This window comes from Rhinoderma darwinii, chromosome 6, assembly GCF_050947455.1.
Source record: "Rhinoderma darwinii isolate aRhiDar2 chromosome 6, aRhiDar2.hap1, whole genome shotgun sequence".
In the NCBI taxonomy this organism is placed as follows: domain Eukaryota; kingdom Metazoa; phylum Chordata; class Amphibia; order Anura; family Rhinodermatidae; genus Rhinoderma; species Rhinoderma darwinii.
The window spans coordinates 113026495-113046069 of record NC_134692.1 but is presented as its reverse complement, the minus strand read 5'-3'; the positions used below and the strand labels follow the sequence as shown (position 1 = coordinate 113046069).

General features: G+C 41.2%; 1 protein-coding gene across 1 annotated transcript in view; it reads left to right on the top strand.

The window, feature by feature from the left end:
* MRTFB (myocardin related transcription factor B) overlaps positions 1-19575 on the top strand; it is a 326233-nt gene that overhangs the window by 99520 nt on the left and 207138 nt on the right. Inside the window, exon 2 of the mRNA XM_075830127.1 lies at positions 11951-12016. The gene's annotated coding sequence lies outside the window, so the exon portion shown is untranslated. The remainder of the gene's footprint in view (positions 1-11950; positions 12017-19575) is intronic.

Sequence of the window (19575 nt, the reverse complement as noted above, 5' to 3'; positions counted from 1 at the left end):
GTAACATTTCTGAGCTGTGGAGATGCAGGCGCTTTTGTTCTTGCCGTGTAATGTCCGTTGTGAACGTTAAGCCACGTACTTAGCTTTATCTTTCTTTACTGCTCTGCTCTTGTAATTATTACTCTGGCCCCAGATCAAAGGGAACAGTCTGGATTTATTTCTCAGTAAAGAAGAAAATGGCTCGCTAGCTTCTTACGGTTTTGTGTAAGTGCTTGATATACTCCACACGGGGATTTATTGTGAGACTCGGGAAGTGGGAACTTCCCTGTGTTTCCATACAATGTAGATTGTTTTCTCATCTAAAAAGTCAAATACATTTTCAATGTGTTTTGCAATCAGCGACATTTAGAATTCACCCCGCACAATGCTGGAAAATAGTTAAACTACACCCCCCCCCTCCCCCGAGAAAAATAAAGTCCTCATAAGTGCCGTGACATGATTGGCTTGTGTGGTCCCGTTACATAAATATGGACGCCATGAAAGCAGCCGGCTATGGCAGTGCAACAAGTCTTTTTCTAAACAGAGTTTTTTTGAAATATATTTTTATTTTCCTGCACAGGACGCAGTAAAGTGTTTTCTAAAAAAAATCACCTGATTATTAGAAAACGTTTTCAGGTCATGTTGTTAATAATCCATAAAAATCGATAATTTGAGAACAACTTCCCATTAGTCTGTTCTCCCCTGACAAAGAATTTTTGTTGATAAATCCTCCGGACCCCTTTGGTACGCAGTAGACAAATACATTTCCTCGTTCATCATGTTTTGTTAGCCGTCAATCTTTTGGTTCAGTGTGTTAAAGGGGAATTCTCGATTCAACAAATTAAATGGTTTTTTTATAATAAAAAGTTATGTTTTCCAATATTGTTTCTGCATCAATTCCTCATAGTTTTCAAAGATCTCTGCTTGCAGTTATTCAAAAGGAACTTTCACTCACAGGCGCCCAGCACGTTACAAGAGCTCTGATAACAGTCCTGTAACTTCAAGGGGCTATCAAATGACCGGGACTGATTTATATCTGCTGGAAGTAAACCGTGCAGGTTCCTTTTGAATTAAAGCAATCCGAGTTATTGAAAATTGTGGGGAATTGATACTTTAAAGTATATTGGAAAATTGTTCAATAACCTTTATCTGCTGAAACTGGACATCCCCTTTAACCTCCTTAGGAGCACTAAACCAAAACGCAGACATCTTTCAGGAGAGGTCTCTATTTTTTTTATGCCCGGTGCCATTATTGCCTTATGACCGATCCTCCTTTACCAGCAAGTTACAGACTTGAAAATATTGCGGACTACGCCATAACCGCAATATGACAACATCTGCCGTGGTTGTGATATTCGTCACACTTTCATCTGGTAGTACTGACTAGAACGGTGAACTGTGCACATTGTAAAGAATAATTCTTACTGTATGTGGGAGCCGGAGATAGTTTTGTCTTTTTGTTCCTGTGCTGTTTACAGCTCGAATCTATTATTGTTTTGTGCAGAGGTGTTTTTGTTGCTTGTACATCTAAGCGGGCACTAATTATGGTTGGCAAGACAACCACTTTAAATGGTATCAAATCTAAAACCAGAGCAGCAACGTAATATCGGGGTTACGTGAACCTTGACGTATTGCGCTGGCTGTGAGCACATCGCCGGCTGTCATGTAAGCATGCAGGGAAGAACAAGTACATGAGGCGTTGTTACTGACGCCTGTCAAGGAAGACATTGGGTCTCCCAGCTGTGCTGCTCTGTAAGAGTCTGACGTTAATGATGAGACCCATGTCAGGAATGACGTCTGATGGTTATGCAGCACTTACCATTCTACCCAGAAGCTTTTAAAGAAGTGAGATTGGCGTCGGCCAGCCGCCCACAGCTAAAAATCTACTATTCAGAACAGTTTGTGGGCATGCTTCTTATTGTGCTGCATGCTACCCACCAAGCAGACCTACATTGGTAGAATACACTGGCATTACTTACATAGTACAGTAGTAGTGGGTTACTAGATGGAAATATACATTAGAAACCTCTAACAAATCATCGTGTATTTTCTGTCCTAGTTCTACTACTATGATAAAAACTAATTGGAAATTAAATGTCACATTTTCAGTTTCTATAATGCTGCCTGTGTACAAGCAGTTCTTTCTAATGGTACTGTGCCCCATATATAGGGTACTGTGCAAACCCTGAGATCTTTAGGGCTTCATCTAGTTGTCATGGACAATCCCATCGAAGCTTTTTTCATTGACAGTAAGTCATTCCAAGAACATAATATCCAACATCTATGGAGAATTCCTATTTGTGTTGGCAATACAGAGGTGTCTTGTCTTTCATAGTACCCCATAACCTAGCAGGGATTTACAATTGCTAATACCCATGCCAGCTCGCAAATTAAACCGTTCAGAATGTACAGTGATCCCCGACCTGTGGTTCTCCAGCTATGGCAAAAGTACAACTACCAGCATGGCATACTGGGAGTTGCAGTTTTACCACAGCTCCAGAGCCACAGTTTAGAGAAAACTGTACTTGACGATGTACATAAAGTATACATTACATATTGTAGTTTGTTTTTATCCATTACACCCTCTACTGGCATATGTTTCTGTTTTTAAGAAAACGGGCAAGGATGACGTTTCTTTTCCTCTACATTGTCACCCTTGCCTGTTTTTGTTCTGCTCCCATTCACAGAGTATTGCAGCCGACTGCTTATATCGCCATTTTACTCTGCCATCTTCAACTTCACTGGTTGGGTTTGGATTAGTTTATGGATCCGTTTGAAGAATACATACAATGGGGTCGATTTACTAATGCGATTGCGCCTAGACCTTGTCATAAAATGCGCATAATGGCAAATGCTGTTTTAGACCCCCTTATGAAGCAAATGTGTCAAGAACAGATGTTTGCACCTCACAAGATACTTTTCTATTGTCTAGAAGAGGGACGTGACATGGTGAAAGGGGCGTGGCTTAAATTCACCAAAGTCTGCCTAAATTTGGCCCAAAAAACTGTGGTATACTAAGCCAACAAAGTGGTGGTATAAGGAAGAGAAAAGTGTCTACAAGATGTGCCAAATTTATTATGCAGTATGCACCACTGTGATAAATTTAGCACATCTTCTGACTGCCTGGTCTAAGTTTGGGCGGTCTTAGACAGTATTAGTAAATCTGCCCCAATGACCCGCTAAGTGGTATACGTCTTTAAAATAATACAAAAATGAAGATATTAGCTGTTCTTTACACCGAATATTTTATACGTTTCAACGAGGACCTAAAGATCACCCTGTGATTTGATATTCTAAGGCTTTGTTCACATCTGCGTTGGGGTCCCGTTCTGACGTTCCGTCTGAGCTTTCCATCAGAACGGGACCCTGAACAGACACAAACTGACACCGACAGAAATTAGAGGTTTCCTTTTCCATCACCATTGATTTCAATGGTGATGGATCCGGTGCCCATGGTTTCCCAGAACGGGACCCCAACGCAGATGTGAACAGAGCCTTAGGTGTATGGGATAATTCCTGTAAGGCCTCATGCACACTTCAGTTTTTTCCTTCAGGGTGCTATCCGTTTTTGTCACTGATGGCACCCTGAACCCATTCATTGCAATGGCCCCATGCACACCAGTTATTTAAACGGATCCGTTGTTCCGTTCCGTGCAAAGTAGAGCATGTCCTACTTTGCTCAGTGATTCAGTGACCGTGTGGCCCATAGAAGTCAATGGGTCAGTGAAAAAAACGAATGGCACACTGAAGGCTTCCGTGTGCTGTCCGTTTTTGACTGATCCGTTGCCATAGCAACGGCTGGGTGGGAAAAAGTTCACAGACTCACAGTCTACAGTAGCCAGTCAGTTCTGAAGATGGATGTGGAAAGAATGATAGCATTGGTGCAGGATCACCCAGAACTGTGGGATACGCGGGCAGAATGCTACCACGACCGTTATAAAAAGGACGCCGCGTGGGAGGAGCTTGCCAAGGAGCTTTTGACACGCAGATGGCAGAAGGGAACTAGTGCCCAGCGTCACAAAATAAGTAAGTAAATGCACACATTGCACTGCTTGTTTTCTGAGCATGCTTTTCTTTTGTTCCATTGTATGTAATTCTCAGTAGGTAAACTTTACACCCCCACAGTAATGTTATTTTCGCATTGACCTGCTGTCTTATAACATGTGCTTTGCAATCCCAAAATTCTGACCGGTATAGACTTTGCGCAGTTTCAAGTGTGTCAGAGGGTAGCGTAGACCTTGCACAGTTGTATTCTGTATTATTTCTAGTAGAGATGAGCGAACTTATGAAAAGTTCGGTTCGGCTAGTTCGCCGAATTCCACGAAAAAGTTCGATTCGGACCGAACTAGTTCTGACCAAACCTGTAATTTCCGTGCGCCGAGCATGGTACTGTCCAGGGTGCTGATAGAGTTAATGGGCTGCACTAACTCTTTCAGCAACCTTGACAGTACCATGCTCGGCGCACGGAAATTACAATTTTAATGTAATAAAAAAAATATATAAATACGTTCATACTTACATTCCTCCTATCCGGCCTCCAGCGATGACGTTTCATCCATGTCACCGCTCGCTGCAGCCAATCATAGGCTGTAGTGGCGGTCACGCTCGTCACGTGACCGCCTCTGCAGCAAATCACAGGCTGCCGCGGCCTCTGCAGCCAATCAAAGGCTGCCGCGGCCTCTGCAGCCAATCACACGCTCCTCTCCTGAAATACTCTGTGCTGCCTTAAACTCTGTGGACAGGTCAGGATCCTGTTTCTTTTAAATGCTGCACTGTAGCGCAGCCTTATATAGTGGATCGAGCGGGTTCCCCAGCAGCATTTAAAAGAAACAGGATCCTGACCTGTCCACAGAGTTTAAGGCAGCACAGAGTATTTCAGGAGATGAGCACGGCCGGCCACGGGCAGCCGGTCGTTTTTCCGAGCCGTGCTCCCATTATAAAGTATAGGAGCACGGCCCGTAAAACATGTTCTAGCTTTTTAACGGCTCGGGCACCTTCCCGTGAGAAAACGGGAAGGTACCCGTGGCTAACAGAAGTCTATGGGCCCGCTATTTCGGGTCGTAATTACGACCCGTAAATCCAAAGTAAATCCAAAGTAAGCCAAGCAGAGTAATCTCAAACTGTTCTCTATGCTCTGAAAGCTGCAGAAAACAGCACCAAAAACTTCTTGTAACCTTTCTATGGGTGTTTCCTGGGACATGTGACAGGTTCAAGTGAAGTTCACATCTGTTTTTTAAACGGAAACACGGAACGGAAACGGAGTGCACACGGAAACAAAAACGGACACACGGATCCATCAAAAACGGCCGCTAAAACGGTGATGGAAGTGTGCATGAGGCCTAAGCATTTCCATAAATTAATATTATGCTTTTAACCTTGCATAAATTCACAGAACCAAACTTGGGGTATGTTCACACAGGGTTTTTTTGCAGGCTGAAAATTCTGCCTCAAAATTCCATCCGATTTTGATCTGCCTGCATACTGTTTGCCGCGTTTTTTGCCCGCGGGCAAAAACGCAGCGAAAAACTATTTCTCTACCTCCCATTGATGTCAAGACGTAAACGCCCGAACATAGGGCATGTCGCCTCTTTCCCCACGAGCTGGTTTTACCACTCACAGGAAAATAACGCATCCGCCTCCCATTGAAACCCATAGAAATCTCAGTACTTTATAAGTAAGGCAGACTCTGTGGAAACATGCGTTGCCAAAATCTGTATTGCTTTTTTTTTTGTATCCTGGCTTCAGAGCGGTCTTTTGATAGTAACAGCCGAGTGATGGAGTATTTAAGTGATCGATATGGAAAGCAGAGGTTCCTTCATTTGAAGAATGACCCAATCATATAAGGGTTGATTTGCAAAGTATTTTAGGTGTATTTTTTTGTTAAGATTTTTTTTATTTGCCATATTACCTTTAGGTTTTTTTTGCAGTTTATAATATTGTGAACACAAAATTCAGCATTTAGTAGTCCTATTTGAAAGACCAGAAAAAAATAGATTTTTAATTTTTTTGGGTGGATAGAGTAAACCTGATTAAGTTTAAAGGTTGGGAACTACACAAATCAGGTTCTGTCACGGCCACCACTGTGGAGTTGGTAAGCTCGACTGCCCTTTTTTTCCACTGTCTAAAGGCCCTTTTACACGGTCAATTATCGAGTAAACGCTCGTTCTGGATCATTGCCGTGTTTAACAGGGTAACGATCAGCCGGTGAATGAGCAAAAACTCGTTCATCGGCTGATTGCATTGTTTATGCAGCCGAAAATACTATCGTTGTTGGCAGCACATCTCCTTGTGTAAACCGGGAGACGCGCTGCCGACATGATAGAAATGTATGGGAACGAGCGATCGTAGTAACAAGCACTCTTCTCCATACTAGCTCCTTGTGAGCGAAGCAAACGAGCGCCGATCCACTTGCTGTCTTTATTGGCGCTCGTTTGCATGGCCTCCGTCAAACTCAAACTCTGACTACTTAAATGGCTCATGTATAATAATTAGTAATAACTAATTTACTGTAGTGGAATGGTAACTAATATTCAGGCTTCATAATAGAACAGAAAATATATTTACATTTTCTGAAAATAATATTCTAAATTCCGGTCTATGCATTTTGTAAATTAATGCAATATTAATATATATTTTGGTTTTGAAGCCAGGGTTGGAGTCTATACATTTCTTCTGACTCCACCCAAAACTAAATGCCATTCTAATAAAAGGTTTGGAGAAGTTACTATCGGGTACCTGCAGTTCTTAAAGGCAAGAATAGCATTACAAACTGTACTATTATTACTGTGAAAAATACCGGAACTTCTGATGGAAAGCAAAACATGCCAATGTGAACAGAGCCTTATTAGTAACTGAAATTGCTCCTGATTTTGGGAAACTGCTAAGAAATAATTTTTGCTTCTGGACACTGTTGTAGACCACTGTTTATGGAGGTCTGTAGTTTGCCTCCTTGACACAGGCCACAGACTGCCCTAAAACATTCTGTCGTTTCTTGACGGACTACCGGGAACCCATGGAGAATTTTGTTTCTTACTGCTTCACTGCTTGAGCTGCAGCCACAAATTGTATTCACTTATATCAATCCCTGTGGGGATCACAATCACGTTCACATTTCTCAGGAAACTAAACTATATTCTAGATCCAAAGTGGATCTGTCAAGGGGGCACATCATCAAATCAGAAGGATGTATGACCCGCCTCTCAACTCCGATGCCCCTGAATTTTCACATTAAAAACAACTTTTGACCTTCCCAGCCATTCTAATGGAATAAATAATACGTTCTGGTATCTTGGATAATGTTCTTTATCACAGTTCTGAATTTCCTTTCCAAGTTGGATTCTTTTGAAATGCGTCGGTCATAGTCAATTAAATTGGCCATTATAGAAAGGGAAGTACCTGGTGCCAATGTTAAGCACAGGAAAGGAGTTTTCCATCATATCAGCGCTATCTAAAGGGCTTGACTTTATCCTGTAATTTTATTTCTCATCCTACTTACATTACACCGTTTATTTGCTCAATGCAATTGTTAAGTTGAAAAAATAAGTTTACTTCTTGTAGTTTTTTAACTTTTTCATTTGTGAGGTTTTGTTAATTTTGTCAACCAGCAAAAATGACAGAGTGAGAAAAAAAATTGGTATTTGATCATTTTATGGCGGGAAATGGTGACAAAAATGAATTCGATTTCTGGAAATGTTACATGTGACGGCAGTGAATAAAAATTCTAGGTAAATCTTCATCTTCTTCCTTATTTCTTTTAGATTTCTAAGTATGTGACGATTGAAGAATTGAATGTTTTTTGCCGTGCATGTAATGTATGCGTGGCAGGAACCTTCATGCAGTATTTGCACTGGGTGAGCTGTAATTCACCGTTATTTTGCCCCTTTGGTGGTGTGGTAGTTTTACCAGTTGCAGTGAATGGAAAACTACACAGGTCTTACAGAGAGTCCGTATGCAAAATTCCTGATCATTTGAGGTGGATGTGATTAAAACCTACGCTATATTCAGCCCTAAACTTACTGTCTCTATCGGTCTCCGATTTCATGCAGAGTTTTTCCCTGTTAGATTCCTCATGAGATCGCGGCATGCTGTATCTGATGCCATATTACGGTGGTAGCAATGCTTCTAAGAGGAGAGTATCGCTGTAATATGGTGCTGTACAGCGGGGTGCCTACAGCTTCATATGGCTCTGCCTTGTGCATGAAGCCTTAGGGTATGTTCACACACACACACACACACTATTTACGGACGTAATTCGGGCGTTTTACGCCTCGAATTACGTCCGAAAATGCGCCTCAATAGTGTTGGCAAACATCTGCCCATTGAAAGCAATGGGCTGAAGTTTGTCCGTTCACACGAGGCGTATATTTACGCGTCGCTGTCAAAACACCTGTCACTTCTTGGGGCGTAATTGGAGCCGTTATTCATTGACTCCAATGAAAAGCAGCGCCAATTACGTCCGTAATGGACGCGGCGTTCAAGCGCCTGCACATGCCGTTACGGCTGAAATGACAGGGCTGTTTTCTCCTGAAAACAGCCCCGTAATTTCGGTCGTTACGGACGCTGCCGTGGGAACATACCCTTAGGGTATGTTCACACGACCTATTTTCAGACGTAATTCGGGCGTTTTACACCTCGAATTACGCCTGAAAAGACGGCTCCGTTACGTCTGCAAACATCTGCCCATTGCTTGCAATGGGTATTACAATGTTCTGTGCAGACGAGCTGTCGTTTTACGTGTCGCTGTCAAAAGACGGCGCGTAAAAAGACGCCCGCGTCAAAGAAGTGCATGTCACTTTTTGGGACGTTTTTGGAGCCGTTTTTCATTGACTCCATTGAAAAACAGCTCCAATTACGTCCGTAAAAGACGCCTCGAAAAACGTGAGTACTTGCAAAAACGTCTGAAATTCAGGAGCTGTTTTCGCCTAAAAACAGCTCCATAATTTCAGACGTGATTTGCTACTGCGTGTGAACATAGCCTTATTCTTATTGCAGGTCCTGAGTTGGGCGGTTCATGACACATATTCCAGGAACTCCAAAAAGAGAGAGTTCCTGTGTCATTCACTGGCCCTCCAGCCCTTCACAGTGAATCAGTTGTTTTTATGCTATTGGCAATGCTAATGGTAAATAGCATGGCGTCATTTATGATTATTTATTTATTGTATCCTGCAAGATTTCTATTGTGTATATTTAGATATTTTGAGTGAGAACTTTTCGGTATTTGACAGACATGAACATATATCCAGGATTGGAATTGTAATACAATTGTTTGTCAATGTAGACATTGTACAATCTGTTCATTGCTTTTCTGAGGCAATCCACCTGATTCATTCAACAGTAATGTTAAGAGGGTTTTACACTGGCCGATTATGGTGCAGACGAGCTTTCGTATAACGCTCGTTCCTGATAATTGCCCAGTGTAAACAGAGCAGCGATCAGCAGATAAACGAGCAAACGCTGGATCATCTGCTGGTCGTATCGTTTTTAAAAAAGAGAAATATTATCGTTGTTGGCATCGCGTCTCCCTGTGTAAACAGGGAGATGCGCTTCCGACATGATGATAATGTATGGGGACGAACGATCGGAGTAACGAGCCATGTCTCGTTGAGCGGCGTTCGCTGCTTCAGCCGATTGTCGGCCGGTGTAAAAGACCCTTTAGACTGGCTCAGACACAAGTGATAAATCATTATAAAATGTGTTTGTTTTCATTTCTGTCAGACATAATCGGGCAGATTTGTAATTCAAATTCCTTGCGCCACATTTTTTAACTGTTTTAGACACTTTTTTTTCAACATGTTCGACAAGGGTATGTGGTTAGTCGGAAAGGGGGTGTGGTCTAGCAGAAGGGTGCGTGGATTAAAATGTGACACGGTGCACCAAGAATGCGCCCAAATTTTGGCGTAGAAACTGTGGTAAACGAAGAAATTAATAGGTGGTTAAGGAAGAGAAATGTGTCTATCGTGTCTAGCTAGATGCTTGTCCGCACGTAATGGAATTACTGCAGAAAATTTCTGCAGCAATTCCGATGAAAGTAGCAGACTTTCCGCTGCGGAAAAAACGCACCTGAAAATGCTGCGTGCTTTGCTGCACTTTTCACAATGTTATAGAATGGTGACATCTCTGAAAAATGCAGCAATTCAGTCCACTTTCCGCAGCAGGGATTGACATGCTGCGGTCCAAAAAAAATACGCACTGCAGGTCAATTTCTGGTCGGAACTTTTACGCAGCGTCTGGATGAGATTTGTTAAATCTCACCCACTTTGCTGCTATTGTATTCTGCTGTGTATTTTCCATCTGCAATTCCGGACAGAAAATACGCAGCAATTCCGCCACGTGTGGACAAGCCCACTGACTGAAGTTAGTTTTACATCGGCTAATTTTGACCAGTTCAACGAGCACTCGTTACTCCAGAAGGTGCTATGTATGGGGACGAGCGCTCGTTAATCCGATCATTCGTCCTCATAAATTTGTATCATGTCGGCAGCACGTCTCCCTGTTTACACAGGAAGATGTGCTGTCGACAACGATAATATTTTGAGCATTTAAAAGGATATGATCAGTTTATGAGCGAGCATTTTCTCGTTCATCTTCTGATCACTGCACTGTTTAGACAGGGCAATGATCAGGAGCGAGCGTTCTATGAACGATCATTTGCTTGATAATTGGCCAGTGTAAAAGGGCCTTTACTAATATACTTAACAGAGCTTTAAGATTTAAGGCAAAGGATTGTGTGGAAAAGCTTGTTAGTGTTGATGTGGGATTGGTCCATTTTTAAGTCCCCGAGACATTATGATAAGCCCAACTCTTACTTAGTCGGTCCTATATAATTGTACAAGGTTCAAATTGAATGGACTTTGTTTGCATTCTGGTTGCCATTACTACATAAATTGTAACTTCTAATATTCTTAATGCTTCCACTGATGCAGGACCATCTCTTTTGGAACAGTAAGGGTATGTGCACACGACCTATTTTCAGACGTAACTCAGGCGTTTTACGCCTCGAATTACGCCTGAAAAGACGGCTCCAATACGTCTGCAAACATCTGCCCATTGTGTGTCGCTGTCAAAAGACGGCGAGTAAAATTACGCCTACGTCAAAGAAGTGCAGGACACTTCTTGGGACGTTTTTTGGAGACGTTTTTCATTGACTCCAATGAAAAACAGCTCCAATTATGTCTGTAAAAGACGCCACTAAAAACGCGAGTACATGCAAAAACGTCTGAAATTCAGGAGCTGTTTTCGCCTGAAAACAGCTTCGTAATTGCAGACGTATTTTGCGTTTGCGTGTGAACATACCCTAAGAGAGGCTGTATGTCCACCATTAATTTATTCAAATGCAACACCGTCATCTTTTTCAAAAAGGATGTCTGCACCCTCTGAGGTGTGTTTAGTGATGATCTGCAGCAGCTGGGGCACAAAACTGTGTAATACTCACTACATCTGCTGAAGAACCTGCTGAAACGAGTGGGAGAACTTATTGTCAGTCAATCAGTGATTTGTATGATCTGTGACAGACTGCTTTTATAGGCAGGAAGAATTCAGCTGCGCCAATATAGCGCCACTTATTTCTGTATAATTGCCAAGTCCTAACGTCAGAATGTGATGATTTGGCAAATGTAAGCATGGTAAGTCTGTGTTCACATTTGTGTTGTGGCGTTTGTTCATAAGATGCAACGACGCTCTGCCGGATCCGTCGTACATTTTATACCACTGGTACCGATGAACCCTATTAACTTACAATAGGCTCGTGGGGTTTCCGTTGTTTTGTTGAATTTGCTGGGGGCCTCTCAGGTTTGTCTTGAATGGTGCCTCCGGCGACCGCGTAGCCTTACAATGTTGTCATATAGCAAAGAATAGGATCAAGTTTTAGTGTCCCTTTGATGCAAGAGGTAGGTCATATGTTTAGAGGACCAAGTTAGCTAAGCTAGGTATCTACTTCAATGAGTGAATGTTTCTTTTTTTCTGTTTCCTGCAGGTTTTGTTGTAAACCAGTTACAGCAGATAAGCATGTGAAAGACCCAGACCCAGGTTACAGAAAAAGGTGGGTTTTGAATACTTCACATACAACACATTACAATAACCAGGTTAATCTTTCTCGAAGCAAATGTTATATTATTTAACCATCTATTGTCCTTTGATTTGGGCTTTAAAGCATATCTAACCTTTCTGGTCACTTTTCGGAATAAGTTGTTGTAAGTGTTTGTTTTTCTCTCATGTACACACATTTTCTGGCCATTATAAGACTTGTATTAGTAGTTTTCTCCTCTGCAGGCTTTATCTCTAAATCTCAGTTTTTCCTGAGATAGTCGGTAGAGCCTAACTGCTCACATACACAGGACACACAAAGAAGAGAACATCCTGTTTTCCAGTCCCTTTGTAGCAGATACATAGCCACATCAGCAGTATGGAGGACATCATACAGCAGTAATGAGCAGTGTAGCTGTCAATCCGGCACTGGGGTGTGATATAACACTCAGTAGAAGCTGCAGCAGCATCACTGAGTGTCTCTTTCATTCACTCTGCTCCACTCTTCATAGACTTCTATGGGCAGCTGTAACCTGATCTTTCAAAGGCCGCTTACTTTTCAAACAACTTATGCTAATCTAATAGTATACCTGATATAAATCAACTTTGTAATTTACTTACTGTTAAAATATAATTGTTTTATTGTTACAAATTCTGTGTGAAGTTACTGCCACTATGTGTCTCCCTTCCTGTAATCTGATGTCCACCGTCTGTCTGCAAGAAAAGTCTGACCCTGGTTACAGAGCAGAGGAGACGGACTACAGGAAGTTGGGGTGTGTCTCTCTTCACAGCCTGCCAATAGAGGTATACGGATAGGGAATTAGGGAGCAGTAGCAGAGAAAGAGACAAAGCCACTGCTGCCCTTAAAATTCTATGTAGAGGGGGGAAGAGGATGAGGGAGCAGGTAGAGAAAGACACAAATGCTGCCAATAGAGGTCTATTGAGAGGGGTAGGGCAGCAGCAGAGAGACACAGACACGCTGGCCATAAAAGTCTATAAAGAAGGTGAACAGTAGCAGAGAGGAGACACAGGCTGCTGTAAGTGTTTATATGTTACTCCAGTGCGGGATTCTCTGCTACACTGCAGGATTATGCTCTTCTCTATGTGCAGTGTATGGGAGACATGATGGCAGGTAGAGAGATTGAATAGTTAAGAGGCAGGGGGAGGAGGTTTGGATTCTGATAAGTGGAAAAAGAGGAATTTTTCTCTAATAAGATATATTAGAAAGTTGTTTTTTATGTTCGTTTGTATAGGCAGGTAGAATTGAGCTGCACAACTTATTTCTGATTATAGCGCCACTGATTTAGTTTATTAGGTTTGTTTAAAAGCTAGTGACCATTTAAGTCTTGTTCAGATTGGCATTTGGAACCTCCATCTGGGTTTCTGTCGCTTTTGACGACAAGAATAGCATGCAGCGCAATTCTTGCCTTCAAAACCACCGCAATGGACGCAATGGCATGAGTCGCCATTCCTCAGTCGTCTAAGGTCAGATCTGGAAGCCATGAGGCCAATGTGAGCTGAGCCTTAGCGATTTGTGATCCATGCAGGTTGAACTGTATTACTACTCAACAAGTTTTTCCAAAATGAAAGACATTTATTTCTATTTAATCAATTGCAATTTTCCTCTTCATTCTTACACATGATTTACCGTGTCTTGCCAGAAATACACGTGTTTTTAGTTGAGAACATTCCAGGTTTGTTTTTTTCATTACATTGCATTACATTATACAAGATCAACACCTCTCCCTGATTGCTGCCTTTAAAATGTAAGGACACGTTGCTATGACAACTGATGAAAACTGCAGAAGATGGAAAATTGGGGCTAGTGTCCCTGCATTTAATAAAAAGATGTTCTGATTTGACAAGGCTGTACTTTCTGAAAATGTACAAAGAGCTGTTCTTCTCATTGAAAATTGGATTACAACGAACAATTCCGTACATTTCAAGAACATATTACTGCTATACTTTACTAAACTGAAGCATACTTTCTCCCTGTGTAACATGTTTACAATTGTACCATATAAATGTAGTAATGGATAAACTTCAGGAATCGGACACCCCCATGCAAATTTTTTTTGCAACAATACTTTATATGTGTTTATAATTGGTGTATGGAGAGATATTGAGCGCTTCTGATGACAACACCTAGCTGTTGAAATGTTTCAGCCTATTGCAAAATATTCTGATCATCAATTCTTTTTTACATAGAAAAGCGTTCAGATCCCTGCTGTAGTGATGGTGTAACAGAGAATTGACTATAGGTTTCGGTAATTAGCCATGTTTGCCAATTTTACACACATCCAAACTATGAACATTCTGCAAATACATTAGTTTACCAATCCACTTATAGTGGTGGTGATGGAACGAATGCCTTTTGCTTAAAGGGAACCTGTCACCAGCATTTCACCTATTGAACTTTACTTCTCCCTCACCGGCCGCTGCTATCAAATGTTCATTGCCGTTATCCCCTCTCCTAAACTCCTTCTCCAACTGTAAATAACGGTCTGCAAACATTTTGCGCCTTTTATCGTAATAATCCGGTGTACCTTTGTGCGCACACACCAGAAGAGGACATCAGTGCACAAGCGCAGGATTTTGTGTGCTGGGGGAAGGCGGGGAGCTGTCAATCAAAAGTAAGGAGGCGGGGTTAACTTGGAAATACTTGAGGAATGAAGATCTGACTCTTCAAACGAAGATCTGACTCTTCAAATGAAGATTTGACTCTTTTCAAACGAAGATTTGACCCTTTTATGCTCATTAGCATACGGTGTGGGAAGACTAAAAAACTGAATACTAAAGCTACAGAGCCGACTAAGACAATTATAGGTTATATAGAAATGATTTGTCACCCACTACCCCCAGGTATTGCTGGTTTAATAGGTGACATGCTGGTGACAGGTTCCCTTTAAAGAGTTATTCGCATGTCTACAGAATATGCCATAAATGTTGAATTGATGTGGGTCCCAGCTCTAGGACTGGCAACTATATCAAGAACGGAGGTGGTGACTAAGTGGAGAGGTGGCCACACATGCATGTAGCTCTCTACATTATGTTCTTTGGGCATTATGGAAGCAGCCGAGGAAGCAGGGCGGGGGTTGCTTGACCCCCGTTGTCAATACAGGTGCGGGTCCCAGAGCTGGGCTCTGCATCAGACATTTATGGCATATACTGGTGACAGATCTACTAGAGAATTCTAAGTTAATATAGAGTAGTCCCCCCGATCAATAATTTCATCTATTAGCCAGAGTGGCAATCGTCTACGAGTCTCTCTTGCTCTGGAGAAATCAACACATCTGTGCGTCACACAAACTGCCTGTTTATTTGAATGGGAACTGTGTAATGCTTAGTTTCCCATATGGTGTCGCTACTGGGAAGTTGAACACTTATTGCTGGGTTCCTACACAGATTACAGCTCATTGCTAGGAGGACCAGCAGCGAGACACTCTTTGATTACCTACTGAGCGAACCTTCCAACAAAATTATTGTCTAAAGCGGACTACCCCTTCAACATTTGGTCAGTTCTGCACATTGCTTTATCAACTATGAGGATAAACCTTACAAAGTGATACTTGCCGACATGTCTTTCCATTAGATTGTTAAAGCGGCATCCCATAAGGTTCAGAACCACCATCTATTTCTTGCACTCTTGCTACAAATGGAGGCTGAATTAAGGTGGTGAGAAGAGCACTAGAGTATTGTAGCGTAGTATTCTCTTTACCTAGTATTGCAACAAGCAATGTGCCAAATGTACTTGAATACCGTGAAATTATAATTAATGGACATACTATAGTCCATGCTATAAAGCTGAATTACCTGAAACTGTAAGATACGTTCCCCTATAAAGAAAAACCTTGAGCCCCTTGGAGCTATAGAGTACAATATTGTATGTCTCAAAATAATGAAACATTATAGGTGTATTATGGGAATAAACGGCCCTATCAACAATATTTTTCCTCTTCTTACATATGAAACCTGTTCTATTGTTTCTGGCAGACCCTCCTTGTGTATCTGATCTTCATCTCTCCTTGTGTAGAATCTTCTGTGTGACGGCTGTTTGAGTGTAAAAGTGCAGAGTAAGGGTATGTTCACACAGCAAACAACGAAAAAACTACTGTCAAATACGGGGCTGTTTTCAAGGGAAAGCCATTTTTTATGTGTTTTTTACGGCCGTTGTTGGACCTTTTTTTTTTATATTGAGACAATGAAAAACGGCTCCAAAAATGGCTCAAGAAGTGACATGCACTTCTTTTTTACGGGGCATTTTTTTGCGCAGCGTTTTTACAAACTGCCGCGTAAAAGAACGCCCCGTGGTAATGAAACGCCATTTTTCCCATTGAAATCAATGGGCAGATGTTTGGAGGTGTTCAGCTTCTGTATTTTTAGCCGTTTTTCGAGGCTGAAAATAAGCCGTGTGAACATACCCTAAAGCTTGATATCACAGCAACAGTGCAGTGAATGACTGAATTGCTCTCAAGCCATAACTCTTAAAACAGACACCATTGAGAAATGTCTATAAAACAATGCTCAGTGTTATGGATGGGCTTGTTATGCCAGTAAGACTGGGTGAAGGAAAGGGTCAGACCGAGTAGGATCTTCTAAAGAGCAAGAGAAGATAATTATTATTTAAGTCTCAAGACTCAAAACTTACTCCCAACATTAACCCCTTCGGGATGAGGCAATTTTTTTTTCTTTTTTTTTCTTCGTTTTTCACTCCCCGCATTCCAAGAGCCATAACTTTTTTTTATTTTTCTGTCAATAGAGCGGTGTGAAGGCTTATTTTTTTGCGGAAGGAGTTGTAGTTTCTTTTGGTACCATTTATAGATCCATATAATGTACTGGGAAACTGAAAAAAAAATAATATTTGCGGGCTGAAGTTGGAAAAAAACTGTGATTCCTCAATTGTTTTTTGGGTTTATATTTAACGGCTTTCACTGTGCGATAAAACCGACAACTTATCTTTATTCTGTGGCTCAATACGATTACGGTGATATCAAATTTATATAGTTTTTTTTTATATTTTACTACTTTTATTGATAATAAACTTTTTGTTAAAAAAAAAAAAGTGTTTTGTGTCGCCACATTCCCAACTTTTTTTATTTTTTCACTGATTGGGCGATGTGAGGGCTTATTTTTTCCGGGACTAGCGGACTAGCTGTAGTTTTTGGTATGTAGAACTTTTTGATCACTGTTTATGACATTTTTTTTTCAGAGCTAAGGTGACCAAAAAACAGCGATTTTGGCGTTTTACGTTTTGTTTTTTTACAGTGTTCACAGTGCGTATTAAATAACGCTGTATTGTAATAGTTCAGACTTTGGACGCAGAGATACCAATTTTGTTAACTTTTTTACATTACTTTAGGGTGAAAATGGAAAAGGGTGGGGTTTTTTGAACTTTTTTTTTTTTTTTCACTACTGAAAACATTTTTTTTGTTTTTTTTTACATACTTTATTAGCCCTCATAGGGGACTTGAACCAGCTATCGTTAGATCGCTGGTACAATATACTGCAATACTAACGTATTGCAGTATATAGTCATTTTTACAGACTTCTGCTAATCCCTACCACAGGCAGAGCCTAACCGAGGCAGAGTGAAGGCAGCCCTGGGGGCATTCCTTAGGCCCCTGGACTGCCATAACAACCGTTGCCACCCCCCAATCTCACTGCAGGGGGGTGATGAGCTGTCGGTGGGTGCCGCCCCCTCTTTTTAACGCCTCAGATGTTGCGGTCGCGATTGACCACAGCATTTGAGGGGTTAAACAGTCCCGGGTGTCCGATGTAAAATACAGCCGACACCCGCAGCGTATGGAGCGCGCTCCAAACCTCTCCACCTGCACCCGGACGTAATAGCAGGCCTGGGTGCGCAAAGGGGTTAAGGTGTTTGTTTTCTGGGGCTGCTTTAAGAGATATAAACAAACATTGTTTGTGTTTGGTATCCAGGGGCGATGTCCATGACTATTCATGGGAGAATGCTGCAATACATTGCACAGTCGCTACGAATCTAACGGCGTTTGCAAGTACGAACAAAAGTGAAACCTATGTAAACCATGAAGAGGATGCAGCGCTTGGTATGCTTTTTGCACCCTAGTAGAGTGAGGCACAGAAAGTTGATGGCATGTTCATCAGAATTCCGGCGCCTTTTTAATAGTAAATCTGCGCCGATTCTTTCCACTAATTTGAAAAGCAAATCCAACCTAGATAGCTACTTGTTCTGTGGTATTTTTTTTTCCTAAGGAAGTCAATTAACCCCTTAATGACCGGGCATGTTTGTACCTTAATGACCAAGCCAGATTTGTCAAATCTGGTATGTCTGACTTTATCAGAGAATAACTCTGTGAAAGTTTTGAATATCCAAGTAATTCTGACATTGTTTTTTCGTCACATGTTGTACTTTATTTTAGTGGTAAAAGTAGACTGATACGATTTGCGGAAATTAATTAAAAAATAGAAAAATGGAAGAAATTTTGTAAAAATTACCATTTTCCCCTATTTTTAACTGCAATATGTCACATATGTACACACATACTGTACAATTTTTTTAATTAAATATATATTTCTATCTCTTTACTCCATTTTGGCAGCACTTTTGAAAAAATTAAATAAATTTTCAGCAATTTAGAGGACTTACAAATTGAATAATAATTTTATAAATTTTGAAGTACATTTTGTTTTCCTGCACCAAGCCAGGTTTTCAGAGGCTCATAGGTCTCAGAGTGATGGAAACCCCCACAAATGACCCCATTTAGAAAACTAGACCCCTTAAGGTATTTACCTAAGGGTATAGTAAGTATTTTGACCCCACAGTTTTTTGCTAAATTTAATACATAGCAGGTGAAAAAAAAAATAATTTCACTTTTTTTCATAAAAGTATCAGTTTGAAGACCAATTTCTTTGTAAAGCGACCATGAGAATGAAGAAACACACCACAAAATCGATCACCCTGTTTCTCCTGTTTTCAAAAATACCAACATTGTGGCCCTAATGCGCTGCCTGGACACACGGCAGGACCCAAAAGGAAGGGAGCACCCGGAGGCTTTCAGGACTCATATTTTGCTTGAAAATGTTTTAGGCCCCACTGTACATTTGGAGAGGCTTTGAGCTGCCAGAACGATAGAAACTCCCCATAAACGACCCCATTTAGAAAACTAGACCCCATAAGGTATTTATTTAGGGGTATAGTAATTATTTTGACCCCACAGTTCTTTGCTAAATTTAATGCATATCAGGTGAAAAAAATAATAATTTCACTTTTTTCATAAAAGTATTTGTTTGAAGACCGATTTCTTTGTAAAGCGACCATGAAAATTAAGAAACACACCCCAAAATCTATCACCCTCTTTCTCCTGTTTTCAAAAATACCCACATTGTGGCCCTAATGCGTTGTTTGGACACACGGCAGGGCCCCAAAGGAAGGGAACACCCGGAGGCTTTCAGGACTCATATTTTGCTTGAAAATATTTTAGGCCCCAATGTACATTTGGAGAAGCTTTGAGCTGCCAGAATGATAGAAACTCCCCATAAACGACCCCATTTCGAAAACTAGACCCCTTAAGGTATTTATCTAGGTGTATAGTTAGC